Source organism: Camelina sativa, chromosome 15, assembly GCF_030686135.1.
Source record: "Camelina sativa cultivar CO46 ecotype springtype chromosome 15, ASM3068613v1".
Classification (NCBI taxonomy): domain Eukaryota; kingdom Viridiplantae; phylum Streptophyta; class Magnoliopsida; order Brassicales; family Brassicaceae; genus Camelina; species Camelina sativa.
The window spans coordinates 10,608,945-10,631,720 of NC_141894.1; the positions used below are offsets into that span (position 1 = coordinate 10,608,945).

The 22,776-nt window shown below is 28.5% G+C and overlaps 2 pseudogenes across 1 annotated transcript; both read left to right on the forward strand.

The window, feature by feature from the left end:
* The first annotated feature begins 485 nt into the window (after nt 1-485).
* LOC109129090 (putative F-box protein At3g20030 pseudogene) lies at nt 486-7,882 on the forward strand (annotated as a pseudogene).
* Nucleotides 7,883-9,643: 1,761 nt separating this feature from the next.
* On the forward strand, nt 9,644-11,018 carry LOC147926475 (putative F-box protein At3g20030 pseudogene; annotated as a pseudogene). The gene has a single exon (XR_015581779.1). The product of XR_015581779.1 is annotated as a putative F-box protein At3g20030 pseudogene (transcript).
* Nucleotides 11,019-22,776: the final 11,758 nt, after the last annotated feature.

A 22,776-nucleotide genomic window follows, 5' to 3' on the forward strand; every position in this document is an offset into this window, starting at 1 on the left:
TACAAGATTCGGCACTAAAACTCCTGAACCCACAACACTCTCGCAAAAACCCTAACACAAGTTCCAGTTTACCAATCCTACAAAACCCAGAAACCACAGCACTACAAACGAAATTATCAAAGGGTAGTTAACGTTTTTGTTCGTCATCATCTCTACAACCTCTAAAGCATTATCATTTATCCATCAATCCTTTAGCAACGAACCTATGAATCAGCGAACAGTACGTCAAGGAAGAACAAAATGCACCGTGACTCCGCAAATAATCTCTGAGAAACGAAAGACCCTTATTTGGATCATCACGCGTGACGCTGAACCCATGAATTAGAGAATCTAACATATGGGTCCTGGGAAAAATTGAAGCTTTTGATATCTGGGTGTTGATATAAAAACCTAAAAATCTCTTTCGGAATGAGACCGAAAGACTCGTCAACCTGATCAAAAACAGTGGTAGGTGTTAAACGTATTAAGAAAGGGGAATCGTTACTATGGAGATGGAAGACAGGGAAGGCAGTGAAAAGGTGTGGAGGAGTGGCGAACATTAATTTCATATCTATGCTTTGGGTGAGACAGAATGAAAAAATGTAGAAGGGGAAGGACGTTTGAGGTCGCAGATCGGAGAACGACAGAGTGGAGTTTTGTGGGGAAGGGTTTGATTTCGATGGCAAATTAAAATATTTGTAAATAATATAAATTGGGCCTCTGAAAAGATTAGACCCAAAATAAAAGGAAATGGTTACAGGGTTATTTTCGAAAATTTAATCTCATTAAATAGAAGAGTGACTGACGTGGTAGCACCAAGAGTGAGTAAAGTGAACTTTATATATATAGATTCTAATAACAAAAGCTTATGCTTACCTTATTTTTAAATAGGTATCTTTTTGTTTCTTTGCATATCCAATATACATCTCACTTCAGTATATTGTTCTTTTTTTCTCCTTTCAAGAATTATTATATATATATAGATATATTCCTTAATAATTCAATTAGAAAGTAATTAATAAACAAGTTTATTCAACAGAATATTAAAAAATTATGAGATGACTATTATGATTAACAAATTTACTTATCAACTAGATTTTAACCAGCGGTACACCGCGAGACTACATTTTTAAAATTAAAACAAAAATGTAATTTTTTAGTAGATTCACTATAGATTTGACTAATGTTTTGTAAATTTAAAATTTATATCCCTTATATCTATATATTATTTAGGTTTACCGGTTTAAAAATTTAGGTTACCGATTTAAAATTTTAAATTCAGAACTTAACCCGTGGTATATCGTAGTACTGTTTATTTGTTTAACATAATCGTAATTTAATAAACTCAGTTAGATATGGATAATATTCTAATGTCGATGGTGTTTACTTGAGCTGCCCTCTAACTTTAGCATTAAATATTGTAATGAATTAAGGATATATTTTAGGAAATGTTTAGGAAGTTTACAAAACAAATGTTTAATGAGATATTGTAATTAGTCTTTGATTGAGTAATGAGATATTTCAGGAATTTTTGTTTTAAATTTTCATTATGCCAATGAAAATCATGGTTTTAATTTTCATTATATAAATTTTAAATTTTAAATTTAATGCCAATGGAATTCCTTTTAAATAAGTATCAACTCTAGGATTTATTTGCTAAATATCTCCAAAAATGTGTATATATATATATAAGGAAGATTATGGCCTTGATTGGTAGTTTATATAAGTGAGCATATAGATTTTAGAAAGCCAATCACGTTTTGTTTAGAAAGCATAAAAGGCTTTTAAATGCTCTACAGCCCAATGCTTCTAAACGAAGCATTTCCCAAGCATAATGGTTTTAAAGTTATTAAAATACAATTTTACCTTCATTAATCACCTAGGGAGGTGTATTGAAACCATGATCTTGGAAGATTTGATGGGATTTAGGAAATTTGGAATTTTGAAAGATTTTAGGGAAGTTGATATGATTTATTGTAAAATTCTTTCAAATCCACATAAAACCATGAGATTTGGATTTATCTATTTTTAACTAAACAAATCCCACCTAAATCCTCCAGAATCTCAAAAATCATTAAAATCCAAATCTACAAACTGTTTTGAATAACAGTGGATTTTAAAGTAGATTTTTAAATCATCAGTTCAATAACAGTAGATTTTAATAGACTTTTTAAAATACATGATTGAATAACATATGATTTGTAAGTTTCACACAAATCACTCAAAATGTCAAATTTGTATATGAGTTTACTATATTTGTACATGATCGATTAACATATGAGTTTACTATATTTGTATATTTAAAATGTCTAATTTTGTAATTTTATGTCTAAATGCTAACAGCTGTACCAATCACATATCATTGTTAATAAATAATAGCATACAGTTTATGCAACATACTGCTCATGCTGCATAATGCTAATGCTTCACTAACAGTTGTTCCAATCAAGGCCTATGTTTGGAGATATGATGGATGATTTGATATTGATTCTTTTTATTTGTTTCTATATTCCCGATTTTTTAGTTAATTTGTTAAGCCAATATACTCAATCTTATAGTTTTCCTTAAACAAAATTGAGATAAATGTAGTTTCTAATACCGAGACTTATTCATATATTTGTAATCCAAGATTTATGTAAAAATTAAAATGATTTCGTTTATGTACGATCCGAATAAAATTTTGGTTTCAAAAAAATTAAGTTTTAAATATTTGGGGAAATTTGTTAGGGACCAATTTTGTTAATAAATACAAATAAAAGGGTAGAACCCTAAATATACTTCAAAAATATATATATAGATAGTAATTATTGCGATTGTAATAATTTGTTACTCAAATTCGCCTGTGATCATACAGTCTCTAAAGATCTATTAAAATAGGTTTGGAGATTTTTATGGGATTAAGAATTTAATGCGTAGAGTGGGTTTTGGAAAAATCGAAATGTATACATATTGTCAAGCTATTTATGACAATAAACATATCAAATTAGGTCGATTTAAATAGTTCCTTTAATTGAATTTTTACGAAATATTATTCTAGAAAAATCGTTAGGAGTTAATGTTGTAAATAAAACAAATTAAATAAGCAAATCAAAAATGTTAATATAGACTATTAACAAATTTATGGACAAAAAGTTATCAACTATCTTTATGTAATGGCTATAATTAGTGTGGTTGAAGATGGAGTATTAAAATTTTCAATAAGATTACTATATAATGGTTGATGATTTTATATTATTCCAGTACCAGAAAGGTTTACACTTTTCTTATTTTCATATATTGCCTTTTGTAAAATATATAAGTACTGTATCTTAGGGTAGAAAATTAATAAAAATTTTAAAATATTAATTGATGAGATAAGCTAATTGAGATTAGATCTTTACGATCTTATGTGTGGATAGATAGCGAAAACATATTAAATGGAAATTAACAAATTTTGTGAGACTAATATGAATAATTTTTGTGTGTGTAATAATAACAAATTTTTAAAATATTATAAATAGTCATATTTTCTCCTTTATATGTATACTAGATGAGGACCCGTCCGATGTGCGGGATTAAAGTTTTATAAATTATATTCAAATTTATCGTACTTTATTTATAAATTTTATTTTTGTTATAATACACTGATTTATATTCATTTACAAATCTTTTATGTATGTTACCATTAAAAGTGTACTTTTTTTACACCTAAATATACTCTATGTTACAAATATATATTCTTTATCACCCACCTAGAAAATGTCTATATGAACACAATAAACCAACTATTTTACTTTCACTTATGTATAGTTTTTTAATTACTAAAATTGTTGGCTCAAAAAATATTTTGAATAAAAAATATATAACATAATATGGGAAAATACTTAGGTTCACTCCTAGGGTAAACCTTCTTGTTCACTTCTTCCTTTTCAACCAATCAGAATCTTCTATACATATTTTATTTAAAATAATAAATCAAAATTAAATTAAAAAGCAAAATAGATTAAGGAAACAAATTCTGTATATTTTTTTTGAAGTTAAATATTGGCTTGGTTTAGAATGAAATGATTTGTCGGTTTGGGTTTTCAAATAAGGTGATTAGGGTTTAGATTTTACAATTCAAACAAAATTATATGTCGGTTTGTGTTTACAAATGAAGCGGTTTGGATTTACAAATAAATTGGTTAGGGTTTAGATTTTACAATTAAAACGAAATTATATGTCGGTTTGGGTTTACAAATGAAGTGGTTAGGATTTAGATTTTACAATTAAAACAAAATTATATGTCGGTTTGGGTTTACAAATGAGATGATTAGGGTTTAGATTTTATAATTAGGATAAAATTATATGTCGGTTTGGGTTTACAAATGAGATGGTTAGGGTTTAGATTTTAAAATTAAAATGAAATTATATGTCAGTTTGGATTTACAAATGAGATGGTTAGGGTTTAGATTTTACAATTAAAATGAAATTATATATTGGCTTGGGTTTATAAATAAGCGGTTTTAAATTTTTAATTTTACAGATTTTGCTTTATTGTATAAGAAGGTGAATGAATAGGTTCTTAAATGCATTATGACATGTCAAATTCTCATTGGCTAAAATAATGAGAAGTGAACAAAAGGGTTTACCTTAGGAGTGAACCCAAGAATTGTTCATATACTAATCAATGTATCATCACAATAATTTATGACCACCATGGAGAAAACCTTGGCTCCACCCTTATGGAGAGAACCTTGCGTCCAACCTCCTCCACCATGGAGAGAACCTTGGCTCCGCCTTCCTCCCTTGGGGAGATAATATTGCGTCCAACATCCTCAACCCTCCTCTCTTGGGAAGATAACCTTGTGTCCAACCTTCTCCACCATAGAGAGAACCTAGTTATGTCCTCCTCCTGTGTGGAGAGAACATGTTCACATCTATTTGCTATCTCAAAATGGCTTGTTCCGACAACCAATAAAAGTAAAAACCTTTTTCTAACGTCACAAAGTATTTTGATAGTAACTAATGTTAAATTTCCCAATGTATTTGTGGAAATGTCTCTGACACACCATGATGTAGCCTCTGTCTCTTTAATGTCTCAACCCCCACCTTGCTTAGTGGGCCCATGTCCACTCTCATTCCATGGGCCCACCTTCCTAACTGACCCCTACATCTATTCCTGTCCCGTGACCCACCCATATTCGATGGCTGATTTGTTACGTCTGGGAGGCTTTAAAATTTTGTTTACCAGCTCTACAAATCAATAAATGATATTTTCTGTGTTTTGTCCTTACTCGCACAGTTTCGACAATCACTTCCAGGAAGATTGCCCATCATGAAGTTCTCTTAGGACCCTTGACCGAAAAATTAGTGTATTTTGATGACCAAACAAGGGTGTCACAATCTTTGGCTCCTAAGGACATATCAACAACAATTTATGTTTTTCCAATCTATCTATCTATGTTAGTTGTAAGCTTGTGTTTGATTAGTCTATTTTATCCATCCATTAGGTTGATGTGTTTCTACTCATTATCTCCTTTAGTATTGAATAAATAATGGTAACAATTATGTTTGCAAAAAAAAGAAGGGTTTATGACCAACCAATCAAGGTTGAGAAATTAAAAGAAAATTAATTTGACATAGTTAAAGACGATAGAAAATTATAAGAAAGGTAATATATGAATCTCAAATAATCCAAAGATGAAAATATAAATTAAATCAAACAATCTAAAAATACTATAATAAATTTTAAAATACCGTATTAGGAAAAGAAGACGTATATATTAATCTTTTTTGGGTCAACATATTAATTTTACATATTTCCAACTGAAAAAAAAGAGAGTAACAGAAAATTTTGGTTTACAAAAAAAAAAATTACGTTCCCATTAAAAACATTTCTCAATTAAAAAAAATTTAAAAGCAGTGTTTTTGAATAAATTATTTAAATATAAGACGATCTATGTTTATATAGAAATGAACATTTACAAAAAATTTAAAATTAATAATTAACTGTATATTTTTCTTTAATCCCCTTTTCTATTTTTATAGAATTAATAACTTAAAATTAAAAAAAGTAAATAATATTATAATTTCAAATTTTTTGAATATATATATATATATATATATAATCCTCTTATAACTGTTTAAAAAGACTTTGTATTTTTTTATAAATTCTATAATTTTGGATAATTATCTTTTTACATTATTAATATTTTCTAAAACAAAATATTTTATTTTTGTTGTAATCAAATTTTTCTGATCAAATATTAACTTTTACAAATGTCAAAATCTAAGATTGATAACTTGACACATGTCAAAATATAGTTAATTACTAACTTTCAAAGCCCAACTTTATATAATAAGATTCTAATATAGAATCCAAATATTTTAAAACTAACAATCAATTAATTTTCTTATTGTGAAGCTATGTATAAAAAAGATTGGCAAGAGTTAAAGAACGATCTGATATTTTTTTTTTTTTTGAAACAATGACAACAAGTCAACAATCTCTGATCTTTCAAAGGATTTGGTTAAGAAGATATTGTCTAAGGTCCGATAACTTCTCTAGGATCAGTGAGATCCACTTGCAAAAGATGGACCGGTTTATCCAAAGATTGGATTCTATGTAAAGCAGAGGCAAATCATCAGTTCTTGGGCTTCATGATGAAGAAGTATAAGCTTTGTTCATTGAGATTTGATCTCCATGGAGCCTTCAACGAAGATGAATTAATAGTGGAAACATCTATAAAGGAGATAGATTGTAATGTTCTACTTAATCAAGTTGAAATGTATAAAGTGTTTCAATGCGACGGGTTATTGTTATGTGTGACCAAAGAGGACAACGCTAGGCTCGCGGTGTTGAACCCTTATTTGGGTCAAATCAGGTGGATCCAACCCCAAAGCGCTTACGTTATAGCAAAAGCCTATGCTATCGGATACGACAATAACCGTAACCACAAAATTTTGAGTTTTGTGGATCAATACGACCTTAATGATCATCACCGATTTCTTGAGTACAAAATCTATGATTTTAGCTCTAATTCATGAAGAGTTCTTGATATCACTCCATGCTGGGAGATAGAATATTATCAACGTGACACGTCTTTGAAAGGAAACACTTACTTTTTTTCCAAGGAAAAAATAGTGGAGGAAGGTCCAGAGCCGCCAGACTGTTTACTATGTTTTGATTTTACAACGGAGAGATTTGGAAAGTTTCTTCCTCTGCCGTTTGTGAACTATCTTTTCGATGTTGGAGCTCTCTCTTCTCTTGGAGACGAGAAACTCGCGGCATTATCTCAAGCTAAAGATAGTACAGTGGTGGAGATGTGGGTTACAATTATGATTGAGCCCAATGCAGTGTCGTGGAGTTTTTTCTTAGTAGTTGATATGAAGCCACATTGTGGTTTTGATTTTCGCTTTTGCTACGACGGTGGCAGTTTCTTCATTGACGAGGAGAAGAAAGTCGCAGTGGTTATTGATTTTGACACATCTGAAAGGACAAACTACGAGGGCGCAGCTTACATTATTGGAGAGAAAGGGTACGTCAAAAAAGTGCGCCTTGGAGAAGACAGCAGTGGCTATTTTTGCAATTACAATTTAACAAAGCAGACAGCAGACGAAGTCTACCAGAAATGGTTGATTTATTTTGTGGTCTTCCTTTGTTAATTTTTGGTCAGTTTTGCAATTAAATACATAAAACAGACTTCAATGGGAAGTTCAACTTGTTAAATTTAATTATAGTCTACTCTAGTTATTTTTGCAATTGACCAACCCATTGACTTTATAGTATACTTCTGTCTAACAAGTAGACTTCAACTATTCGTCAACAAGGAAAAGTAAACTTCTTCGTGATTAGTTTTGCAATTGACTAAGTTTTACTTACACCACGTAGACTACGTACGAAGTCTCCAGATACGTTGACTTCGTTAGCAGTCTGCTGTAGTCATTTTTGGGGTTGACCAACATTTTAATTTATTTAATTAGTAGACTTCTTTTGCAGTCAACTAATTAATTTTATTTTAATAATATTACGGTCAATGATTTTATAATTTGGTCAACCCAAAAATGGCCACTATAGATGTCTACTATTTTATTATCTTAAGAAGACTTCGTCATGCAGTCATAACTAAAAAGTCAAGATTTTGGTCAATTGCAAAAATACACCTTAGTAGACTTCAAACAAAGTGTCCAACGGAAAGACTATAATGTAGTCTAAATCATTTTTTTTTTCAAATGAAATTAAGGAGACTGAAATTTCAGTCTACGGGCTCAAAACTCGATAAATTTGTAATTGCAAAACTGACCTCATTGTAGACTTTACATGATATTATAACAGTTGGACTAACAAATGGAGTCTAAATTCGAGAAAACACAAGAAAAATCACGAAATCTACCGGAAACTAACCTTACGGTGGTTGTTTCGCAATGTCAAGCACCGAGGACGTCGTCTTTAGTCACCATGGAAGAAACCCAGCACTAATTTAATCATTATCCAAGAATCACAACATATAACAAGATGAACGCATTTACAAATTTTATTGGATTAAAATGTAGAAGAGATGGAAGAAACTGAAGTTCTCATAGCATTGTGTGTTATTTAAGGTCACAAATTTGGGTTGTCGAAGCATTAAGAGCTTCAAATTTGGTTGTTCATGGTTGTTGGAAAATTGATAGTGATGGCACAACCGTAAATAAGAGAAGAAGATGAGGATATGGATGTAGTAATCATTTTCGTAAGAAATTCAAATAAATCAGAAATAATGACATTTGTGTGAATATAATGAATGGCCGAGGATTTAGTAGGGAGAAAGTGACAAATGTTGGAGAGAGAAAAAGAAGGATCTAGTCTTGCAATTGACCCAAGTTAGGGGTCTAATTTTGCAACCGTCCCAAGACATGTTGCAAACACTGAAAAGAAGTTGAATTTTAAGTTTACAACATTATTAACAAAGAAAAATCGGAAAGCTTAAAAGAAAGGTTAGAAGTTTTAGGTGTATTTCTCCCTTAATAATATAGTGTAGATTTATTAATCACTAGATTAGGTCCGTGTATTTATGCGAATATAAAATAAATATGTAAAACTTTAAGTAGTATTTTAAATGTTCATTTTATATTTTATTTGATTTTAAATATAAAAAACAAATTAGATTTTAAAAACTAAGCTTTATATAATAAGATGTATTATTATATCAATACAATTTGTAAATGAAATTAAAAAAGATGATATAAGAATCATAATTTAAAATCTTTAAAAAATCTGAATATAATTATTAAAAACAAATCATATGGTAAAAAATCAAGTCTAATTAGTTTTTTTAAGTTTGATTAGTTAACAATGTTTAAAAAATTAATTACTAATTTTAGTTCAGATAAAGTGAATTGATCTAGTAGGAGTAGAGAAAGCTGAAACCGATCATTTTTTTAAAAACTAATAATTATTTTAAAAAGTTCTGTATTAATTTAAGACTTAATTTATGTTTTTTCTAATCTTAAATGAGAAATTTTAAAAATGGTCTTATGACCAATGAAATTTGATATAAATATTTAAAGGAAGTGTAAAATTATATGGATACCTTTCCCTTATTAAAATAGATACATACAATATTTATTTTATTAGTGAAATAAATAATAAAAATAAATTAAGCAGAATTATATAGAAAATGAAAAGAGCATATATCTTTTTTTTTTTTTTTTTTTCTGAAGCTTATAAATGATCGGGCCAAGCAAAGTTAGGGAACGATAGCCAATTGCTCTCATTTCGAAACAATGACGACCTTGATCTCTGATCTCCCGAAAGATTTGGTAGAAGAGATACTTTCTAGGGTTCCCATAACTTATCTCGGAGCAATGAGATCCACTTGCAAACGATGGAACACTTTAACTAAAGAAAGAATTCTATGGAAAACAGAAGGAAGACATCCATTTATGGGGTTCATGATGATGAAGTATAAGCTTTGTTCACTAAGGTTCGATCTCCATGGAACTTTCAACAAAATAGAACTCGTGGATACATCTATAAAGGAGATAGGTAATAATCTACTTAATCAAGTCAAGATATCTAAAGTTTTTCATTGCGACGGGTTATTGTTATGTGTGACCAAAGAGGACAACGCTAGGCTCGTGGTTTGGAACCCTTATTTGGGTCAAACCAGGTGGATCCAACCCTTGAACGCTTACCACAGAGCAGACAGCTATGCTATCGGATACGACAATAACCGTAAACACAAAATCTTGAGGTTTTTGAATTATTACGACCGTTCTGTTGAGCAACTAATTCTTGAGTACGAAATCTATGATTTTAGCTCTAATTCATGGAGAGTTCTTGATATCACTACTCCCACCTGGGAGATAGAGTTTTATCAACGCTGCGCATCTTTGAAAGGTAACACTTACTTTTTTGCCAAGGAAAAAATAGTATACGATGAGGCTGGTGATAACTACAATCCAGAGCCGCATGACTGTTTACTATGTTTTGACTTTAAATCGGAGAGCTTTGGACAGCTTCTTCCACTGCCGTTTGTGCACTATCTTTACGATGTTGGAGCTCTCTCTTCTGTTGGAGACGAAAAACTAGCGGCGTTATCGAAAAGTTCAAAGGTGGAGATTTGGGTTACAACTATGATTGATCCCAATGCTGTGTCGTGGAACCCTTTCTTAAAACTTGATTTGGGGTTAGTTTCTCACTTTAACTATCTCGGTGGCATTTTCTTCATTGAAGAGGAGAAGAAAGTCGCTGTAGTTATTGATTTTCACACATATGGATCAAGGACATGCTACGAGAGCGCAGCTTGCATTATTGGAGAGAATATGAACTACGTACGTAGAAAGAGGCTAGGCCTTGGAGAAGCTAGGAGTGACATACAAGGAGCTGTCAACTTCAGCGAATTTGCTTATTGTTGTAGCTCTTATGTTCCAAGTTTGGCACAGATCAACTAAATTATGCACGATTTACAAAGGAAATTAAGAGAAGAAGAGAAAGCGAACCAACAACAAGCACAAATAACAAAGAAGAAGACCAACTCTGTTGATTAATTAATAGCTTATTTTATAATTAATGATAATGATAACCTATTTTCTTTCTTGCATCTCTTTTTCATTCGTTTTTGTGATGTTTTTGTTTTGCAATGTTCTCTGGACAAGACCAATCTATTATATATTACTAGAAATAGGCTCGCGCGATGCGCGAGATATACCTAATCTTATAGGAAAAATAATTGTCAGCTACTTGAAGTATATGCCAATACATAACCACACATACAAACAATATAAATGCCTTGTTAACTACGTGAACTATTGTCATCATATAAGGACATCCATAAACAAACATAGGTTATGTGTGCAACACCATAAACATTCGAGGTCTGCCAGAATCCGGCGTTGACCAGAGTTGACCGACGTTGACCAGTATTGACCGGCATTGACCAGAAAAAAATACTCAAAAAAATATTTTTTTTTTCTAAAAATAATAATGATTTTGTTTTTATGTATTTTTGAGAAATAAATAAAAAAGATAAATGATTTGTATAATTTACAAAAACAACAAAAAAATAAAAGAAAATTATTTACCAAAATAAAAATAAAAATAATATGAAAAAACAAAATTTGTGGTATATAAAGTAACTAATTTTGTTAAGCCTAGGGGTGAACAACTCTCATTCATCCCTCTTAATTAACAAATCAAAATACAATAATACATGTCATATCATACTTTTAAAAAGAGATCTTTTATTAACAAAATTATGTCAGTTTGGATTTACAAAAGAGTGGTTAGAGTATACATTTTACAGTTAAACGAAATTCTATATTGGTTTGGGTTTACAAAAGAGTGGTTAGGGTTTAGATTTTACTATTAAATAAAATTATATGCCTGTTTGGATTTACAAAAGAGTGGTTAGGGTTTAGATTTTACAATTAAACAAAATTATATGTCTGTTTGAGTTTATAATAAATGGTTAGGGTTTTAGATGTGATAATTAAAAACTGTAATATAATATTAAAATTAACAATTTTAAAAGTGATTGATCAACATATTTTGTTTCTTTAATTAAGATTTATTTCCTTAATTTAAAGGGGATGAATAAGAGAGGTTCGCTCGTAAGGGTGAACCCACGAATTGTCTGTTTCCTAATACAGAAAATATACCAAAAATAATATAATAAAACTATACCACCAAAATTTGATGTGTAGTAGATTTTTTCATAAACAATAACAAATTTATACTCTTTCTATTTAAATATCATTTTTAATTTTGTATTTTCAAAAATACATAAAACAAAATTTATTATTATTAGGAAAAAATATATATATTTTTGAATATTTTTTTCTGGTCAACAGCGGTCAACGCCGGTCAACGTTGGTCAATACCGGTCAACGCCGGATTCCGGCTAACCTTGAATGTTTATGGTGTTGTAGACATAACATATGTTTGTTTATGGATGTCCTTATGTGATGACAATAGTTCACGTAGTTAACAAGACATTTATATTGTTTGTATGTATGGCTATGTGTTGGTGTATACTTCAAGTAGCTGATAATCATTTTTCCTTTTATTAATTATGATATATTTTAAATTTATAAATCTATTTTTGAAATGTCTTCTTTTTTAATATGATTTTTTTAAAAAATTGTTTAATATTTGTTCCTTTATATATATGGTTCTTAATGTTTGGACGCAAAATAAAATAAACAAAACATGTAGGAAACTTTTTTGATTGAAGTAATTAAATCCCTCAAAGTTTTGTTGTTTTGGATTTTATTATTTTGTGATAAATTGTTAGGTTCTTAGAGCATTTTCAACCCCACGCTATTTTAAAGTCAATACTCTGTTATAAAGTAACATTTGCTTTAACCCTACTCTATATCTTACTCTAAAATAGAGTAAATGATGGGGATTACTCTGTATGGAGCTTTACTTTTTTACACTAACTCCATTTTCTAATATAAAATAGATTGATACATTGAAAAAGCTATGCTCTATTTTCTAGTAAAATATAGAATATATATTGGAGATAGTCTTAGCATATATGAGGTTTGTGTAGAGACCATATATCAGATATTCAAAATGAAAATTGAGTATTGAAAATTGTTTACAAATATTACCAGATAAATCTCATCTTTCCCTACATCTTTTCCAAAACTGTAATATATAGATGTGATCAAGACTTATATGAAATGCTAGATCTCTATAATCACAAAATTATTATAGAAACTCAGTAACCATGAAAATAAATTAAAATAAATTATGTTTTAGTTTCAATAGTAAAAAAAAATAATTTATAAATTTTTATCTTTTTTGCGAGTAGTTTTAATACTTTATATATTTTTTAAACTCAATCTTAATATTTGATTTTCTTTTTGACTCCACAATATGTTGCTACAGTTTGATTTTCTTCGGTTAGCCTCCTAACAAATATCTTATGAATTAGAGACTATATATGAATGCTTAAAATGTGCTATACTTCTATGATGATGGGTTATTTCTCAGTCCTTGTCTCTATTCTTATTCAATATGGTCTTTTAATTGTCAAAAAATGAACTCTCCACATGTCAATTAGTGTAGATGGAAGGGAAGACAAAATTAGAAAAATTGATATCAACAATAGATACATTCCAATTATTTTTCCGACATAACTACATTTCTAAATTATTTTAACTTACATCTAAATATTTTTTTAATTAACTATATTTAAACTTATAATATTTATATGTTGACTTTTCCATCAGATTTTGATGATTTTAAAATAAGATATTTGCGAGAAAAAAATCAGACCGGCTCAAATTCATCAAATCAATAAACTAAACTTCTAAAACCTAAATTTTGTACTATAGTAATGAGATTATGAATCTAGACAATATGTTTTACAAGGTAACAGAAGAATCACCAGATTATTTTAAATATTTAATAAATGTACTCACGATTTATCATATACTCCAATGTTTACTCTCTAATCTTGTAATCACCCTTAACATAAAAAAAAAATTGGAATATCGCATATTAAAATATGGCTCATGTCATAAAAATTTATAAAATATCTTATACTATATCTCACATTAAATTTTGAATAAAAATCATGAAAAGAAAAGTGTGTCAAATTTAATGTTTTTTAGATTTGATATATTATCTCTATTTTCTAATCATTGTAAAATAAATACTATAATTACCATTAAATTATTTTGTGAAACTATTGTTTTCTATTATTTCATGGGGTGGTTGATCAATTATGTTATTTTTATTTTCTTTTAGTATATACGTTTAAAGACAGTCAAACTGTAAATTTTATAGAATATTATATATAATTTAATTTTATTGTAAAGACAGTCAAACTGTAACTTATAATTTATTTGTATTTTAATATAATATATATGATTATTGGATACAACTTGATTTTTAAAATATATTAAAACATATTTTATATTTTTAAATTATTCTGTCATAAATTAATTTGGCTTCAATTTTTATTTTAAAAGTATAAAAACTTTTTTTTGTTTTAATAAGTCTGATCAGTAGTTTTATTTTTAGATTATATGGTATATGCTTCCATTAGAAAATATATTATATGTTAAAACTAAAGGTTATGTTATGATACCATTATGCTATTTTTATTTTCTTTTAGTATATATGTTTTAAAAATAGTCAAACGGTAACTTATGAATATTAAATACAATTTAATTTTATCTGAGTTTTGTCTTTAATACAATATATATGATTATTGAATACAATGTGATTTTTTTTTAATATAGTAGTACATATTCTATATTTTTAAATTAGTCTATCATAAATTAACTTGGTTTTAATTTTACTTTAAAAGTATGAATTTTATTTTGTTTTAATTGGTTTGATCAGTAGTTTTATTTTTATCTGAGTTTTGTCTTTATTACAATATATTTGATTATTGAATACAATGTACTTTTAAAAATTTATTAGTACATATTCTATATTTTAAAATTAGTCTATCATAAATGAACTTGGTTTCAATTTTTACTTTAAAAGTATGAAAACTTTTTTTGTTTTAATTGGTTTGATTAGTAGTTTTATTTTTAGGCTATATGGTATATGCTTTCATTAGAAAATATATTATATGTTAAACCTAAAAAGTTGGAAGAAATATATTTTTGTAACAATGTGATTTTTTTTTTTTAAAGCAAACTATACACCATATAAGATATAAATAAAATAAAGTATATTAAAAATGTTGTTATTATAACTTAGTTTTGTCCATGGTGTAACAGAGAAGGTTGTTGTCGTGAAATGTTGTTTTTTGAAAAGAAACTTAATGCAATGTTTTAGGGAGAGAAATCAGGGATTATAATCAAATGTTAATGACCATAAAGTTATAGACGTTTGATATTTTTATTAGGTTATCAAACAGAGCAAAACGTAAAAGAGAAACACATGATTTTCTTATAATGGGATTCTGAGATATCCTTAAAGATTGTAGTAAGTAATACAAATATTCCAATGGTAGTAATGCTTCATATTATTCTAATTTATGGGAAGGATCTTAGCAAATTTTTGAAAAATAAATTCAAAAATATGTATGGTTCCAAACTTAACACATTTATTTAAACAAAATTTAGAAACTCGACTTCAAACTTTTTGAAAACGTTGATGCATACAAATTAATGTTACATATGATTGAAATAGGTGGTGGGTCTGTAATGGATTAGAATTTTATGGTGCACAAGAGAATTTGACTAAATAAACCAAAGTTTAGGAGAATTGAAAATAAAAGCATAGGGAGAACACCGAGATGATGCTGAATTAGAGATTTACTGGGAATGAAGCGTAAGCAATGAGGAGACCCAATTGGATTTAGAAACAAACCTGTTAGAGAGGTAAACATTGACAGCGGTTTGAAGTGTTGTCACTGATCTGAGGTGGAAGGCTGAATTTGGGTTTGAAGTTTAAGTTATTGGTTTGGGCCCAAAGTTGAAAAGAAAATGGATGGTTTTTTAAAACATATGAGTACACATGTCAGATATATAGTTAGCCAGGTGTCATGTTTTTAGAAAAAGTTAGAGAAAACCTTCTCTTATTATATAAAATTCTTGTTTCTATTTATTTACACAGTTTGAGCTGATCAGAAAAAGGTTTATAAACATTCCTTCCTTTTAGTTTAATTTGTATGGGATTTAGTGACATGATGGAGCAATGCTTGGAACGTGTGGAAGATACAAAAAAACAAAAAAAAAAGACAGACCAGGATTTATTTGGTTATTGTGTCACAGACTCGCATTGTAAGCATGTTGCTGTACTGATATAAATACTTACGTACCTTTTGAGCGAGGAACTTATCATGCATTATCTTGGAGGCTGTTACTTAAAAAATAGATAATAAGAATTCATCTTGGTGGCTAAATCATTTCTTTAAGAAAATACATCTTGGTGGTTAAAGAATGTTGGGGCTACGAAATTGCTAGTGATTTCATTTATATTTTAATTTCTCGTGATTATTACCTTACTAGTTTTAGTCCCGTACTACGTACGGACAGGAGGTATAGAGTTTGTAGTATTATAATTAATCTTATACTGAATAAAATGATTGAAAAATAATATTGTATTTTAATATAGTTATAATTAGTATAGTAAATTCAGATAAAATATTTTGTACCAATTCAACAAAATAGGTTTAGTGTAGCCTTGTAAAAAAAAAAGAATGAATTAGAACAACAATGACACTAAAACGACTCGATATGGGGGAATTCATATACACACAAAGAAATTCAACTCCATAATAGAAACAAAAAGATCTGCACCAACAATAAATAAGTAATTGAATCACCAATTCGTGATTTGTTTTCAATGTAACACTGTTGTTTAGTCGAAGTAAAATATCTTCCTTCATAGATGTCATGGCAACATGACTTGAGAGAAAGCAAAATCTTGCATGAGAAAAGATTGTATCTCGAGGTTGAAGCAACATTCCTTTTTGTAGTGCTTTTTGTAAAAAAAAACTAATGAAGTATTGTAAACAGTCTAGAGAAAGTGATTCAAAATCAGATACACAAACAATAAAGCCAAATAGAAGTCGTTTAACATTTTTAAATTACATAAAAAAGTGGTTATTAATTAAGGATAATGGAGATCGTGGGGATATGGAGAAGAAGAACAAAGAAAAAAAATGTGGAGAAGGAGTAATTACAGTTTGAGTGATCTTTTTGTTTTTATTTTTTATTTTTTCTCTTTACTGTCATTTTTTCAGAAAATTGCTTTTGAGTTGGCTGATGTGTGACAATATTATTGGTACAATGATTTCTGATTTAATTATAAGATAAAGTATTTGTTTCTAATACGTGTTTAATATGGATCAAAATTGATTAATAAAAGTTGAGCTTTTTTTTTGGTTCTACAAAAAAGAGAGTTATGTCAAATTCAGAAAAAGTTTTTGAAAGAAGACGATTATTATTATATTTGTAAATAATAGATAATATTAATTCTTAACATATTTTAAACTTTATTGATTACTAGATAAGGATCCGCCCGATGGGTAGATTTAAAGTTTTGTAAATATAATTAAATATAATAAAAATATTTTAAAATATATTGTACTTTATTTATAATTTTGTTTTTACTATAATACACTGATTATCCATATACAAATCTTTTATGTATGTTACCATTAAAAGTGTATTTTTTACACATAGGTATATTCTATGTTACAAATATATTATTTACCACCACTTAAAAAATGTATATATAAAAAAATTAAGCCAACTATTATATGTCTTTTTACTTTCACTTTTGCAAAGTTTCTTTAATCACTAAAATTGTTGGCTCAAAAAAATTTGAATAAAAATAAATTACATTACAATAGTGTATGACTAAACATGGAGAGAACCTCGGTTCTGCCCTCTTCCCTTATGGAGAAAACCTTGCGTCCAACCTCTTCCACCATGGAGAGAACATTTGCTCCGCTTTCATCTATTGGGGAGATAACCTTGCGTCCAACCTCCCCCACCTTCTTCCTTTGGGGAGATAACCTTGCGTCTAACCTCCTCCACCATAGAGAGAACTTCGCCTCTGCACTCCTCCTGTGTGGAGAGAACATGTTCACGTCTTTTAGCTATCTCAAAGTGGTTTGCTCCAGCAACCAATGAATCTAAAAACTTTTATTTAACGTCACAAATTTTTTTGATAGTAACTAATGTTAAATTTTCCAATGTAATCACAGAAGTTTCTTTGACACACCATGATGTAGCCTCTGTCTCCAAGCTCCTACAGATCTGTCAACAACGATTTATGTTTTTCAATCTATCTATGTTTGTTGTAAGCTTGTGTTTGATTAGCCTATTTTATCCAACCATTAGGTTGATGACTTTCTCCTTTTTATCTCTTTTTAAGATTGAACGAATGGTAACAATTGTGTTTGCACAACAAAAAGGTCTATGACCAACCAATCAAGGTTGAGAAATTAGAAGAACATTAATTTGACATAATTTAAAAAATAATAGAAAATTATAAACACTATAATATATGAACCTCAAATAATTCAAAGATGAATATAAAAATTAAATAAAACAATCTAAAACTACTACAATAAATTTTTAAATACAGTATTAGAAAATGAAGATGCATATATTAATCTTCCATATTTTTTTTTTGGGAAACATGCTAATCTTACATATTCTAAACTGAAAAAAGGAGAAAGTATGAGTATATTTTGGTTTTTAAAAATAAGAAAAATTTGCCTTCACATTAAAAAAGCTTCACCAAAAGTTGAAAGCAATATTTTTGAATAAAATATTTCGTTAGATGAATAATATGACACGATATATGTTTATATAGAAGTCAGTATTTACATTTTTTAGAATTAATAATTTTCTGTATATTTTCCTTAATCCCTTTTCTATTTTTTGTATAATTAATAAGTAAAAAAACTATAATTTCAAATTTTATGAATTATATATATATATATATATTATCTCCTTATAATTATTTAAAAACTGCTTAATTTTTATAAATTTTTAATAATTATTCTCTTATATTATTAATATTGTTTAAAACAATTTTATTTGTTTTTGTCGTAATCTTAAATTTTTTATTAAATATTAACTTTTACACATTTCAAGATCTCAGATTAGTAACTTGACACATGTCAAAATCATAGTAAATATACCCCTCTATATAAGCAAATAGATTATCTTATGATCATATAAATTATTTTGTTTTGATCCTTAAAATTGACACGTGTCACGATCTGATGAGTTACTAACTTTGATATGTGATTTTTGATAGTTAAAATTGACATGTGTCACGATCTGATGAGTTACTAACTTTGATATTTAATCATTAAAACTGACACGTGTCACGATCTCGTGAATTTTTAACTTTGATCTATGATCGTTAAAACTAACACGTGTCACGTCTAGTGAGTTACTAACTTTGAGAACTAAGGTTTATATAATAAGATATATTGAATTATTGGCCATCATGTATAATATGATTAGATTAAAAAAATATATAATTATAATGTAATAAATGACCAGAATGATTATATATGTAAAACTAATTTATTATATAGTATTATCTATAAATAATAAATTCATCGCATAAACATCCATGCACCTTATATACATCCCATAAATAGTGATATATCGTCTAACTAGCGCCTTATCTTATTTTATAAAATACTGCATACTAGGTAGTAATCCGTGCTATAGCACGTGCAAAATATTTTATTATTTTAAATATCTAATCTAAGTTTGATTTTAATTTGGATTATTACACGTATATACTATATAACCTAGAGGAACGGGAAACACGTCCCTGTCCCGTTTTATCATGTCCCGTTCCATCTCCTATCTTCCCATATCTATTATAATTTTTTGTCTTATTGTAACGCTCTGATCATCACCTTAGTGGGCCCACTCATGTCCATTCCCGATCCATAGGCCCACCTTACTTAGTGGGCCCACATCCATTCCTAGCAAGTGGGCCCATCCATATCCAACAGTGGATTTGTTACGTCCAGGAGGCTTTAAAGATTTATTTACCATCCCTACAAATCACCACATGATCTTTCAATGTGTTTTGTCTCCATTCGCACAGTTCCGACAATCACTTTCCGGATGGTCACTCATCCTGAAACTACTCCAGCTCAAACATGCTTAACTCTAGAGTTCTCTCAGGACCTTTGACCGAAAAAGAAAACTGCACTTTGGTGACATAGGTGACCAAATAAATTTTTTTAAACCTCTCCGCAAACCGGGATGTCACAATTATGATCGTTCTCTTTTACATAATTACTTGGTAGACAATATTTTTAATAGAGATTGGGTAAGAAATTTAGATGGGATACCCATATTCTTCTTGAATATATATATTTTTTTATAGAATTAGTTTTTACTATCCAAAAAAATTCAATTTTAACAAACTATCTAACAGTTTTAAAAAATACTAAAATATTGAAGTTACCCGTTCCAAAGTGGAGAATTACTTCGCGAAATATATAAAGTCTCCATTTAAAAATTTTCAACCAAAATTTCAAAATATCCACCGGAACAGCCACCTTATGAAAATCTCTACAATTGAAGCCACCCAGCCACCTTATTCTCATATTTATTTATGGTTTTGTTTTTTTCTTCTTTCAAATTTTCGACAAACATTAATAACATGATGTCGTGGTTTTTTTTAATTTAAATCTTTCATATAAATTAATTTAGTATTAAATTTTCTCATATAAATTTTAAATTTGAAAAAATGAGTTAGAATCTTATTATTTTGAATATATAAAACTATTTGTACAATATTGATAATAAATCTAAATATTGGATTTCAATTTGGTTTTAGTTTCAATTATTGTTCATATAAATCCAAACATATCTACTTTGTAATAGGAAACATTTCCCGTCCCGTTCCATCCCATCCCGTCCCATCCTGTCTCGTCTTGTCTTTCTCTCTTTATACATCATAATTTTTTTGTCCTATGATCGTTCTCTTTCAATAAATACTCATTAAGCATTGTTTATTAATATGTATTCGGTAAGAAATTTAGACATGATACTCGAATTCTCCATTGTATATTTAATTTTAGTTAGGTAGTAAAATTATCCAAAAACAAATTATAATTCTGAAAACATCTAATTATTTTGATTAGAACTATATTAGCTGTAGAATTACGGGAAGTAACATCAAAATTAAGATCCCAATACAATAAAAGAAAAACTCGTGCTACAGCACGGGACAAAATATTTTTATAAATGTTATTTTCATGTAAATTAAAAAAAATAAAAACCTAGTAAAATATATCCTATCATTTCCTGTCCCCTCATTTCCGTATCAATCAGAATTTTTTGTCTGATGTTCTTTCTCTTTTAAATAACTACTCGGTAGACAATTTTACTAAACAATTTGGGTAAGAAATTGGGATAGCAGAGTTCTCTATTGAATATTTTTTTATTTAGTTAGTTGAAATTATCCAAATTTATAATTTTCAAAAAGATAATTGTTTTCAAAATTAGCAAAATTTTCAAAGTGCCCATTCCAAAGTGGTTAATTACCTGTCACATAGTCAATCCTTACCTAAATTAGTGAAAACTTGACAATTGAATTTATTTATCTATATTTTCTGATTTGTACTTTTGTCTAAAATTTATGTCTCTCTTTTTCTAAAAAAATTGATCAAAATATTGTTTTTCATTATTCGTATTACCCGTTTCAGTTTACTTATATTATTTCAGTATTTGTGCTTAATTAGTAAATTAAATTACTTAAAAACACTGATAAAACATATATTTAGTCAAATAATTAACATTTTTAGGTTGTAAAACTTTAATTGTCTAATATTAATATTTTCCATAAAAATTAGGTTGCCATTCTTTTTAGGTGTTTTGTTAATATTTTGGTGTATATGTAGAATTCTCCAACCCGTACCGAAAATAAATATGATCATCATCTTCACCAGCTGGAAAATATACATTTTTTACAATCCATCCATAATAATCAAGCACAAACTGTGCTTGTTAAAAATGTTAAAGTAATTTTGTTACGTGGTGTTAAATCTCGTCCCGTCACATCGCTTTCCTTCCCGTCCTGATCCATCTTGTTAGAAATTTTATGTCCCATAATCATTTCTTTTTAAATAATTACTCATATAATAAATTATGACTAAAAAAATTAGACAAAATACTTGTATTCTCCATTTGAGTGTTTAATATATATATATAGTTACAATTCCATTTGGGCTGAAATTTTTGTTTTTAAATATGTTTTAGAAGAATTTTATTTTAAATTGTGAAAAATTCTTTAACTCTCCATTTGGGAGAGACGGCGAGAGAGAGAGCATAGGCGAAAGAAAAATAAAATTTAGGTTTAGTACACTCAGTCAATTGAACGGTTCAGATTTATTCTCAAAATTATAATAAACGGTTGAGATTAAAAGCTAAAACCGGGTCAGGTTAATGGGTAAAAAGGATCCGCGTTTATCCGATTTCAGAACCAATATAATTACGCTTTTATCCTTATCGCAAATAAATTATTTTGTCTTATTTCCAATGGCATTGTATTATAAATTTTTACAAAACTAAGGTTTCTTTCAGACAACGTTTTTCTTTTAATAGTAGGGATGGTGGATTTTTGCTTAGTAAAACATCTGAAACTTGCATGTGCACACATCAATCCTCATCATTCATTGTTACAAACACTGAAACACTATACTCTGCGCTCTTGTTCTTTCGTTATCTTTGGCATTTACTCTTTTGTCTTCTTGCACCTTTCAAATCTTATTCTAACAAATCATCTTTAAGTATAAACCAAAGATTTGATCTTTCTCATCAAACCCATACCTTAGTTACAGACAGATATACACAAAAAGAAGAAGACTTTTCGAAACTCAAAAC